Source organism: Carlito syrichta, unplaced genomic scaffold, assembly GCF_000164805.1.
Source record: "Carlito syrichta isolate Samal-C Ts95f unplaced genomic scaffold, Tarsius_syrichta-2.0.1 Scaffold309701, whole genome shotgun sequence".
Taxonomy (NCBI): Eukaryota; Metazoa; Chordata; class Mammalia; order Primates; family Tarsiidae; genus Carlito; species Carlito syrichta.
Genome location: NW_007253797.1, coordinates 24,735 through 37,449, shown reverse-complemented (window position 1 = coordinate 37,449; position 12,715 = coordinate 24,735).

Below are 12,715 nucleotides of genomic sequence, written 5' to 3'. Positions count from 1 at the left end.
CGCTCCCTGCGCGGCGGTGTCGTGGCGCATTTACAGGCGAGGCTGGCGGAGGCTAGCCCACCTGGTGGCGGACGTGGGGCCAGGGTTTCTGGTCTGGGTCCGCTCCTCTGTCCGCCCCCGCTTCCCACGCCGCGCACGTGCGGGGCCTCCAGGCAGCCCTGGGGGGACGTTCCTGTTCATCTCCCAGCAGAGCGGGCTTGGAAAGAGGAAGCCCCAGGAGGTCTGTGGTCTTTCAGAAGAAAAGGGAGCTCTTCTCCAGACTCCATGGGACTCCAGGTTACAGTGGCCTGTGTGTGGAGCCCCAGGGAGTGACTTGCTCTTGGGGAACACCTCTCGAAACTGTCCTTTTGTCTGGACAGTTCAAGACCACCCAGGGCTCCCAGGGAGGAGTGGAGTGGCTTGTGGGCCAGGGAGTGGGTGTTGCTGTTGTCTGGCTCTGGTCCTGCCGGTCTTAGGGTGGGGGTGCTTAATCAGAAACAATGCTTCCACCGTTCTCAGTGCCTTGGAATAGTGCCATCCGAAAACAGTTTCCCATTCTGGCTGCTCAGCTGTGGGGCTGTGAACAGCTTGGCCTGGATCTCGCCACGTGAAAAATGGAAGGGTTCCATGAACGCCCAGGTACTGCACCTGTCTTCAAGGTCAATCACCTGTGACCTGTTTGTTTTCCACAGTCGCTTTCCTTCTTGAAATCGCCTATAAAAGTTACTATAGGGCCACGGGGTAAAAACTGTAGAAGAGCCCTGCAAATTTGCAGCTATGCTTAGAAATTAACAAATCTGTTGTTTCTAAGGTTGGGTTCCTCCTTGTATGATGGTTTGCACAAACTTCCTTCAAGAACAATTGATTATCATCATGTCCTTACCCCTGAGGTTGAGGGAAGCTTCCCTTATAGGTTGGTAAACATTTTCCCTTCAACATTGAGTCTAAGGTCCCTTAAACAATGAGCCATCAGATCTCCTAGATGACATCCTAAAGTTTACTACTTCACGATAGGATGTGAGTAACTTTGATCTTTAGAGTTTTCTCCTACATCCATTGTTCACCCAATTTGTGACTTCTCCAATTGCTCTTATAGGTAGCATAAACCTAAGTCTGCTGTTTGAGATGTTTTTTGGACTTTGCATTCTGGCAGACCTGATGCCAACAGGACCAGTGACCTGTGAACATACCTCCCAGAATTGGACTTGGCACACAAAGATAATTTCAACGTCTCTGTGATTCAATTTCCCAGCCAATCAGCAGCCCCAATTCCCTGGGCCCCTGCCCACCAAATAAATTACCTTTAAAAACCCTACCCTCTGAATTCTCAGGGAGGCGAATTTGACAAATCTCTCTCATCCTCCTGCTAGGCAGACTTGTGTTTATTAAACTCTCTATGGCAACAACTGCTGTTGGTGTATTGGCTTTTCTGCTCAGCAGGCACAAGAACCCAGTCAGGCTGTAATGCTTTCTCTCCTAAGTGCTTCAGCCTGCAGTTTCCTAAGATTAAAGACATTCTTCCACATACCACAATACCATGATCACACCTAAGAAACTTACTAATAATCATATCTGCTCCATATGCTCCCAATTGCCAAAAAAAAAAAAAAAGTTCTCATATGTTGGTTTTAGAGAAAGATTCATGCACGTATTTGTAGTTTTGTCTCTTTTCATGTAGAACATTGTCCCCCACTGGATTTGTTTTTGTGACATTTAACTTCTTGAAGTTTCTTTATCTGTCTGTTTTTCCTCCTGGTGTTACATAACTTTTTCTTTAGCTCCTGAATTTTCTGTGAGCTAGAAGAAAGAATTCACTAGATGGCCAGAATCCCTCATAGCTTAGGTGGTGATCTTCATTTTGTTCTCCATCAGGGAGAACACAATATTAAATATGAAACACATAAGTCGGTTGCCCCAATATTAATGATCACCAGGGTGAGATATCCTCCAGATTTTTGAAGAATATTTCCCTTTTGTGGTTCATAGGTCATCTATCGAGTACAGACTTTGGAACTCTTTGGAGGAGAAAGTTTTACATCCCTTCAAGGAAAACAGATTATATAGAACTATGGTGCAAACAAGATAAGCAACACTCCCACAAGATGTACTCAGGTGAAGTGTCCCCAAGGGATCTAACATGGACTAACATGACAGTGTCAGTACTGGATAGGAAAACCAGTCCGTGAGAGGATATCTTTGATTCATTTGACTGTACAAGGCACTGTTAGAGGCACTGGGGACAGATCAGTGCGCAAGATGCTTGGGACCCTACACAAGGGCCATGGACCAGTACTGGTTAGGCACAGTAGGAGGTGAGTGGTGCTTGAGCAAAGCTCTGCCTTCTGTCAACTCAACAGTGGCATTAGATTCTCATAGAAGCATGAACCCTATTGTGAACTGAGCATATGAGGGAGCTAGGTAGCACACTTCTCATGAGAATCTAATGCTTGATGATCTGAGGTGGAGCTAAGGTGGTGATTAGTGGTGAGGTTTGACTGCATATTACCTGCTTCTGATCTGGGGAAAAACTGTCTTTCCATGAAATCGGTTCCTGATGCCAACAAAGGTTGGGAACTGTTGACACAATTCATCTTCTTAGGGGGAGACAAACGAGGAGGCAGTATCATTTCTGAGGGGTCATATGTGCTGTGATGGTGGTGGGGGAGAGGTGATGGAGTGACTCTATCGGCAGACCCTGGGGTTGAAATCTCTGAGGAATCATTGACATTGTTGGAAAAATCACCACGGTAATCGGTTTTGGTCACTTGTTCCTTCTGCTCCCTGGGTGGCTGTGAGATTTCAGCATGAGGTATGTTGACGTATGTCGTGAGCCTTTAAGGACACATCCATTCACCTGGGTGCGTAGAGTGACAATCACCTGGATCATCCTGGCACCTACCACTTCAGGCCACTTGGTGATAGAGGCATCCTAATATGTGTGAATTGAGTTGAATACTAGCTTCATTCAAAGAGCAGTGAGGATCTGGTCTCTGTGGTCCCTTTGCACAGGAATTCCTGTGGATAATTCTGATAGAAGCAATGATGCTTTCTACAAGGTCTTGTGACAGAAGTTTTTTGTTTTTGTTTTTGTTTAGGTTTTTTGAGTTGGCGTCTCACTCCATCGCCCAGGCTGGAGAGCAGTGGCACACTCACAGGCACCCCAGTGTCAACCTGCTGGGCTCAGGCAATCCTTCCACCTCAGCCTTCCAGGTAGCAGGAACTACAGGCATGTACTACCATGCCTGGCTAATTTTTTTTTTAAATTGTAGAGACGAGGTCTCACCAAATTGTCCGGGCTGGTCTCGTATCCACAGGTTGTGACAGAAGTTTTGAGAAGATTTCATAAAATTCCTATTTTCACCTTAGCATAGTTGGTCTAATCGCCACCCCCACCCCCCCGCAGGTCTTTTCTAGAGATATAAGTTAAGAATACGAAATACAGTGTGCAGTCTCTGCCTGTGGTTATCTGGCCTCTGACTTATAAATATCTATAGGGGTAAGTCCAGGTGTGGTAGCTGCCCATAATCCCAGCACTTTGGGAGGCCAAGATGGGAGGATCACTTGAGTCCAGGAGTTCAAGACCACCCTGGTCAACATAGTGAGACCTCGTCTCTACAAAAATTAGCTGGACCTGGTGGCACTAGACTGTATGTAGTCCCAGCTACTTGGGAGACTGAGGCAGAAGGACTGCCTGAGCCTAGGAAGTTGAGGCTGTGACGAGCCATGATTGTGCCACTGCACTCCAGCCTGGGTGACAGAGACTGTAACTAAAAAAAAAAAAAAAAAAAAAAAAACACATCAAATGGGCTTACAACAAAAGTAAGTTTAGATAGTGGCAGTGTAGGTCACCTTAATTGCAACTGTATAAATAGTCAGATCTAAATCATGGTCACAGTTCTTTCCTTAGCTCCTGTCCTGGCAGGTAGATATGCCCTTTGCAGAGGTTAATATGATTGCTGCCTGCCTCATGCTTTTGTCACAGCCATTCTCCAGCCCACCTGAGCCGACAGTTCACCCTACCCAGTAAAAGAGACAGGGTCTCACTCTGTCACCCAGGTTGCTGGAGTATAGTGGCCTCATCTATAGTGGTCGAGCACACTGCAGCCTTAACCTCCTGGCCTCGAGTGATCCTCCCATCTCAGCCTCCCAAGTAGCTGGTACTACAGGCATACACCACCATGCCTGACTTTTTGTTTTTTTTAGATATGGATTTCTAGCCGGGCTCGGTGGCTCAGCCTGTAATCCCGTGCTTTAGGAGGCTGAGGTGAGTGGATTGCCTGAACCCACGGGTTCAAGACCCGCCTGGGCAACTTACCTCATCTCTACAATAAATCAAAAATTAGCCGGGCGTGGGAGCACATACCTGTAGTGCCAGCTACTTGGAAGGCTGAGGCGGAAGGATCGCCGGAGCCCAGCAGATCGAGGCTGTGCTGGCCGGGAGCGGCCACTGCACTCCAGTCTGGGCAACAGAGTGAGACTCTGACTCAAAAAAAAAAAAAAAAAAAATAGATATGGGTTTCTCACTGTATTGCCCAGGCTGGTTCAAACTCCTGGTCTCAAGCAGTCCTCCTGCCTCAGCCTCCCAAATTGCTGGGATTATATGCATGAACCACTGCACCCAGCTAAAACATGACCAGGTAGTACTTTAGACTTTTTCTCTGTTGTATATTCTTCTTTGTTATTTATTTTATTTTTTACAAAGCCACTCCCAGCTCAAGGGCCCAACAAAAACAGATCGTGGCCCGTAGGTTGTATTTTGCTCATCCCTGAACCAGAGAGTTGACTGAGCTAAAGGTCTGAGGTGGCCTTACTCAGCGTCTGCTGTTGACTCCATGTGGTCTCTCATCCTCCAGGAGGCTGCACTGTCAGTCTCTGGGTGACACCCAGGAGAGTGGAGGTGGGAGTTGTGAAACTTTTTGAAGCCCAGCCTCAGAAGTCACACTAGGTCACATACGCCCCATTCTGTAGATTAAAGCAAATCACAAGGCCATTCCAAACTCAAGGACAGGCAAACAAACTCTGCCTCTTGATGGGAGGAGATGCAGGTGACCAGAACCAGCTAAACTAAGTGGCAGACTTCTAGTGTGTGCCACCCAGGGGATTCAGGGCTGATGCTAATCTCGGGACTGGATTGGTTCCTGGAACCTTATTCAAATAACTTCAAACTGAGTCATAAAACTGTGAACTTATGATCCCTGATGGCAGCTATCGTCTGACTCTCTCCCCTCCCCATGCTACCCCAGCCTGTCTATAATATTCGTGAACACCCGCTCTCTTCAGTAATTGTATACAGATGTCTCTGCCATGAGATTACCAGCTCCCCAAGGGAAAGGACAGCTCTGCCTCACTGGTATGGATCTTCAGTAGATATATATGGAATTTAATTGGATATCCTTACTGAGGTTTAAATAAGGTTACTTGCTTACCTCACAAAAGGAAGATAGATTTAGGAATCCTTTGAGACCAGCCTGGACAACATAGTGAGACATCGTCTCTACAAAAAATTTCAAAAATTAGCCAAGTGTGGTGGCACACGCCTGTAGTCCCAACTACTCAGGAGGCTGAAGTGGAAGGATAACCTGAGCACAGAAGTCGGAGGCCTAACTGAGCCGTGATCATGCCACAGCATTTCAGCCTGGGCAACGGAGTGAGACTCTGACTCAAATAAAATAAATAAATAAATAAAAATTCTTCACTACTTACAAATTTCAGAAGAAAAGCATGCACCAAAGAGTTACACTTCACGCCCAAATATCCAATCACTCAGACAGATAAACTTCCTAGCAGTTTTCCAAACATATAATAAGCATTAGAAAGCAGTCTTATGCTTACGGGTAAGTTTGAGCTAGCAATCACTCCTGAGGATATATTACATTTTCACCTTAAAATTGTCTTCAGATGAAAATCGAAATATAACAACAGTTTTTAATATGTGTTGTGTATGTCCCGAGACAGAAGTGATTCTGGAGAGGGTTTCTCATCTACAGTAAATGCTGCTCCTAATTGCTCAGTTTAATTTTTCAAAATGGGTTTCCTCCAAAATTTCACTGTGACCGTCTTCTTCCACTTGATAGAAAGCTTTGGCAATTTATTGTGTTTAGAAACATCTGGGGTGTGTTTCCAGTTGATGATTTGTGATCTTATGTTTCGTACTTGACTGTCGGCATCTTTCATTCTCTCTGGCAGTTTCCTCTGGCACCTCCTGTCTCACTGAACTTGATGGATGGAGCTGCCTTTGTGCAAATGCAGGCGGTATCTCCATCTTTCCTCTGCCTCTCCCTTCAGATGACAAATACATGCAGGGGTGATGCTACTGACAGGTATATAGCACTTAAACATCAACAAAGTTCACTCACAGATGCTCTATCAGTTGATTATACATTAGCTCTGTGGAGTGGATGCTACCATTCCCATCATTTGGCAGGTTAGGGAAACTGGGAAGACCGTTTCCCAGAGACACCCTCAAACTTCACGTGCCCAAGCCAACCTTCCCATAGAAGCTGCTGCTTCTCCTGGGTTCCTGATTTGACTGAAGCAGCCCAGTGTGTCACTCATCTCAGTTCAACCCTCACTTCTTCCTTCTCCTTTATTCCACCCTTCCTGTTGATCACTAAGACTCTGTGGCTTCTCTCTCTCTCTCTCTCTCTCTCTCTCTCTCTCTCTCTCTCTTTCTCTTTGATGCCTGAGACTGAGAACACCTCATATCTGGGTTTGGGCCCTCAGGTCCTTCACATCACTCTAGGGCTGTCTTGCTCAAACCTAGATCTTTTCATGAACTCCTCTTGGAAATTGGTCAGTGGCTTTTCACAAGTACAATCCAGAGGGCAACAGAGCTGTTCTAATCAGATTCTAATGTAGTGGCCAAAAGTTCAATCCGAGAGACCACCAAGAGCCAATTCCAATGAAAGTTCAAGAGGGTCTTTATTTACAAGCTTGATCCTGGGCCTCTGTCGACAACCAACACAGTGGAGTACATTCAGAGGCTCTGATTTCCTTAAGCAGATGTCTTTTATGCTTTTACACAAAGGGAGGAGGAGTTTGGGGGGGCTTTCCAGTTGTGTTACCATTTAATTGGGTAGTAACCTCTGGTGGTCAGCTTAATCGTGGAGGATTGGCTAGCCTGACTCGGGCTGACCTTGGTCCACTAGCTAGGGAAGTTGCAGAGACATCTGGAAACTTAGGTGATTACCCCCTGGCACCTGATTGGATGTTGCTAAGGGGAAAGTGAGATAAGGGAAGAGGTTGAAGCTTGTAACCAGAGCTTTGCAGTTTTTTCCCATAACTGAAACTTTAAACAGTTACAGGTTATGTTTTAAGACAGAAAACTTAAAATGGCTGTGCTATTGTTCACAAGCCGATTACATATTTATTGGGTTATAGCATGCTCCTAACCTAAGTCTATGGTATACTCTATTATGGTCCTCTCACTAAGGGTCACGGAACTGTTCTAATCTGATCTGAAGGGCAACGGAGCTATTCTAATTTGCCTCAGTCTATTAACTCCTGCTGCTCTGACTCCTGTGTGCATGCATTTTCATGCCCTGTGTCTGCATCTCCTATTTTCTCAGAATACAGTTTCACAGATTCCTCCATCCTAGACCCATCATACTCACCCAAGTCCCACCACCTCTGCTGCAGTGCTTCTCAAGCCTAAAAGCATCAGAATCACTGGGGATCCTGTTTAAAGCAGATTCGGATTCAGTAGTTCCTGCACAGGACTTGAGGTTCTACACATTAGCAAACTAGTTGGTGATAAGACACTGCTGCACTATGAGTAGCCAGGGTCTACAGCTGTGCTGTACAGTAGTGTAGCAGGAAAAATAGAGAGATCTTGACACCGAGACTATTATAGGAAGTGGCACTTTATTACGCTGGCTAGCACAGCACAGAGGGCCCGAGAATTTCATGCATCCAAATCAAGCTCGAACACCCCAGAACAGGAGACGTGGGATCTTATACCCTCGTTTAGGTAAGGGAGGGGGGTCGTGTTGAGTGATTACATACTTTGGAATCTTACAAGGTTGTACTCAGCAAAATCAGATTTTTCAAAGAACACATGGTTTCCAGGAACTGCAGGCTTGTAAACTGTCAACTTCAGAAGCGGGGTTTTAGATAAGACTCTTTTCCATTTCCATGAACTAGCCAGTCTCTGGGCCATTTGGCCTTTCTTAAACAAAACCTACCTGGTATGAGCAGGCCTTTAAAGTTGCAACTTGCCTTTCAAAAGGAAATATCTTTTAACTGCTATCAACCCCTCCTTCTTACCTCTGGGCCAGTGATTGCCATGAGGCCAACTGTTGATCCTGAACCAGCTACATGTTTCTGTGTTTATTCACTCAATTATACAAGAAATATATTTGAACATTTGCTGCATCCTGCCACAGTAGAATTTCCTGTAATGATAAAAATGCTCTTTATTTTCTGATGGCATAGACACCAATCCCATGTAGCCACTGAACACTTGAAATGTAGCTAATGAGACTGAGGAACTGAATTTTACATTTTATTTAATTTAAAGGTCAGTAGCCATCATATTTAACAATGAAGATCTATGGGGATCCCTTTTCATTCTTCAAAACTCAGCTCAGACTTCCTATTTTTGGTCTACCATGTGAACTTGGAAGTCACCACTTTATCCTAACACCAAGTAAAAAGTTAAACAAACTGAAAATCATTAACTCATATTTGACAGAGAAGTGAGGTCACCGGAAACACTGCTGCCACCAAAATTGGAGAGACAGACAGAAGGTTGCAGAGGATTATAACTTAGCAGAGCAGAAACCCGTTAGCTGAAACCTCCACAGAAACCAGTGCTTGGGTAGAAAAACCTAACTGGTAATTGATGAATTGCTGGAGCCTATGTGTGGACAAGTCTAAAAATTAAAGACTTCAAGGGGCCCCAAGTGGTGGCTCCTATCTGTAATCCTAGCATTTTGGAAAACGGAATGAAGGAGGATTGCTTGAGGCCAGGAGTTCCAGACCAAACAAGGCAACATAGCGAGAGAAGAAAAATAAAACTTCATGTGGACCTAGTCATGGTGGGGGGAGTCCACACTTATATATATTTTAGAACAGTAAATACCAGAGAAAAATCCCCTGTGGCTTCCAGCAAGGAGAGGGAACAAAGAACTATTTTGAAATATGTCAGCACATTCTATTCTTAGCTAGAACTGCCCTCAGGAGACAGCAGTTAACCAAAGCCTTTGCTAGGCCTCTATTAGCACCTAACTGACCTGAAGAAGGGAAATACCTAATCTATCCCTTCTAGTCATCCTGTCCCATCTAAGATGGGGGCGGGGGGGAGGAGTGAACCAAGAAGCATTGAGAAGTTCATGATCCAGAGACACAGGCTCACTAACAGACTGAGAATGAGTCATAGAACTATCCAATGCTTTACCCACCCCCCATCATATTACTAAAGGCACATCATAGCAGTTCATTTAACCCAGTACACTATGACCAGTTATCAATTAAAAAATTGCAAGATATACTAAAAGGCAAAAACACAGTTTGAAGAGACAGAGCAAGCATCAGAACCCAAGTCAGATATGGCAGAGATGTTGGAAATTTAAACAACTATGATTAATATGCTACAGGCTTTAAGAGATAAAGTAGACAACAAGCAAGAACAGATAGGCAACGTACGCAGAGAATTAGGCATTTTTAAAAAGAACCAAGAACAGATGCTGGAGACAAAAAGCACTGCAATAGAAAAGAAGAATGCTGCTAATGGGCTTATTAGAAGACTGGATAGAGCTGAAGAAAAATTTCTGAACCTGGGAATGTCCCAGCAGAAACTACCAAAACTGAAAAGAGGGGGGAAAAAACTAAAACCAAACCAAAACAAGCAAAACCTCAGAACAGAATGTAATGGTAATACCAGGAGAAAAAAGGGAGAAAAAGACAAAATAAATATTTGAAACAATAATGACAGAATTTCTCCATATCAATGTCGGGTACCAACCACAAATACAGGAAATTCAGAGAACACCAAGCAGAATAAATGCCCAAAACACCTCCACCTAACTAAATATAGCCTATTTAAAAAAATCTTTTAAATCAAAGATAAAGAAAAAACCCTGAAAGACATCAGAGGAAAAAAATCTATAAAGGAGCAGAGATAAGAATTATATCTAACTTTTCCTCAGAAATCATGCAAGCAACAAGAGAATATAATGAGATAGTTAAAGTGTTGAGAAAGAAAAAATAACCTAGAATATGTACTGTGTGAAATTATTCTTCAAAAAATAAAAATGAAGACCTCCTAGGCAAAAATTGAGGGAATTTGTTGCCAGTAGACTGCCTTGAAATAAATGTTTAAAAAAAATTGCTGTTTGGGAGGCCAAAGCAAAAGGATTGCCTGAGCCCAGGGGTTCAAGACCAGCCTGGACAACTTGGTAAAACCTCATCTCTACAATATATCAAAAAATTAGCCGGGCAAGGTAGCACATGCTTGTAGTTCCAACTACTTGGAAGGCTGAGAGGCAGAAGGACTGCCTGAGCCCAGTTGGTCGATGCTGGGGTGGCCATGAGCATGCCACTATGTTGCAGGAAAACAGAGAGGCCGTGACACCAAAGCTATCTTAGAAAATAGCAGTTTATTAACACCAGTGCAACTCAGCGGGCTAATGCTCCAAGACTGAGCACCCCCGGGGAGAGAGGAGAGGGGTTTTATCTGTTAGTTTAGGTAAGGGAGGAGGTCGGGTTGTATGGCTATACATTTTTCTTTGGAATTTGAAAGGTTGTACTTGGCAAAACTAGATTTTCAAAGAACAAATGGTCTCCAGGATATGCATAACAAGCAGGGGTTATAAACCAATAACTTCACAAAGGAGGATTTGGGTTAAGGTTGTGAATTGGTTACTATCTTGTATTTCCAGGAAAGCACCTTGTGGCTATTTAGTTTTCTCAAGCCTCATGTCTCTCAGGTTTGGAGTCTGCAGGTCAAGCTTTAAAAGAAATAATTTTAACTGTTTTTAGCCCCTCTCTGCCACAACTGCACTCTAGCCTGGGTGACAGAGTGAGACTCTGACTCAGACTAATAATAATAATAATAATAATTGCTGGCCGGGTGCAGTGGCTCACTCCTATAATCTCAGCACTTTGGAAAGCCAAGGTGAGAGGATTACCTGAGTCCACGGGTTCAAGACCAGCCTGGGCAACTTGGCAAAACCTCATCTCTACAATAAATAAATGAAAAACTAGCCGGGCATGATGGCACGTGCTTGTAATTCCAGCTACTTGAAAGACTGAGACTGAAGGATCACTTGAGCCCAGCAGGTCGAGGCTGCAGTGGCCATGAGCATGCCACTGTATTCCAGACTGGGTGACAGAGAATGACTCCAACTCAAAAATAAATAAATAAAAATAATTGCTTTAGGGAGAAGGACAATAATAAATGAGAAGGGACCCCCAAAAAGCAGAATTATCTTTTGGAGGATGGACCCCTTATAGTACAGGTTTCCCCTGCTAGGAAAGTGTTCTAGGAACCCATTGGCATCAGAGTACCAGTTAGTGTTGTTGTAAGAGGTTGCGTTTAGGCTTCTGGGACTTTTTTTTGGAGATTATTCGATACATTTGCCCCTTTTATGATGGGTGATTTATGAGTGCACCTACCCACACCACACTGAGTATTCAGCGTTTTTTTGACCAAAAACAGCATGACTCCTATGCCCCACCCTCTCTATTCACCTGAACTCACTCTGAGTGATTTATATCTGTTCCTCTGATGAAAAAAGTCCTCAAAGAAAAATGTTTTGCTGATATGGAAGAGGTGAAACAAACAAACAAATGGCAGAAGCACTAGAAGTCATCAAAATTGAGTTCAAAAACTGTTTTGGGCAGTGGAAAAAGTGTCTCGGTAGGTGTATTGCCATCACAGCCTCAATCTGCTGGACTCAGATGATCCTTCACCACAGCCTTCCAAGTAGCTGGAACCACAGGCATGCACTATCATGCCTGGCTAATTTTTTGATTTATTATAGAGACAAGGTCTCCCCAAGTTGCCCGGGCTGGTCTTGAACCCCTGGGTTCAGGTATCCTCTCACCTCTACCTCCTAAAATGCTGGGATTATAGATGTGAGCCACTGTGCCCAGCAAACATACCATTCTTTAAACTCAACTTAAAACATGTTGCATCTCATCTCCCAGGCAGCAATTTTATGTCTCACAGTATTGATTTCATCAGAAAATAATATTGAAGTAGGAAAAAATCTCCTAGTTCTTATGTATTCTCCAAGTCCTTTAACCAGTTTTTTCTTAATTCAGACTCTGTAGGAAGATATCATGTGTATGATATAGTAATGAAAATAGAAATAATAGTTATGACAGACATGAACTGGACCCAGTGGCTCATGCCTATAATCCCAGCACTTGGGGGAAGCTGAGGCAGGAGGATCACTTGAGGCCAGGATTTCAAGACCATCCTTGGCAACAAAAAAAGGCATGGTGGCATGTCTCCATAGTCCCAGCTACTCAGGAGGCTGAGGTGGAAGGATCACTTGAGCCCGCATGGTCAAGGCTACAGTGAACTATGATCATGCCATTGCAATCCATCCTGGGCAACAGAGCAAGAATCTGTCTCAAAAAGAAAAAAAAAAACAAAAAGAAATGACAGAAAAAGTGATATCAAATTTGAGGTGATAGAACTCAAAAAATAATTAAAATAGAAGACAATTATTAAGAAATAAAGAACTAATATAGTCTTTTGGGCAAGATGGTGACAGAACAGAGTCTC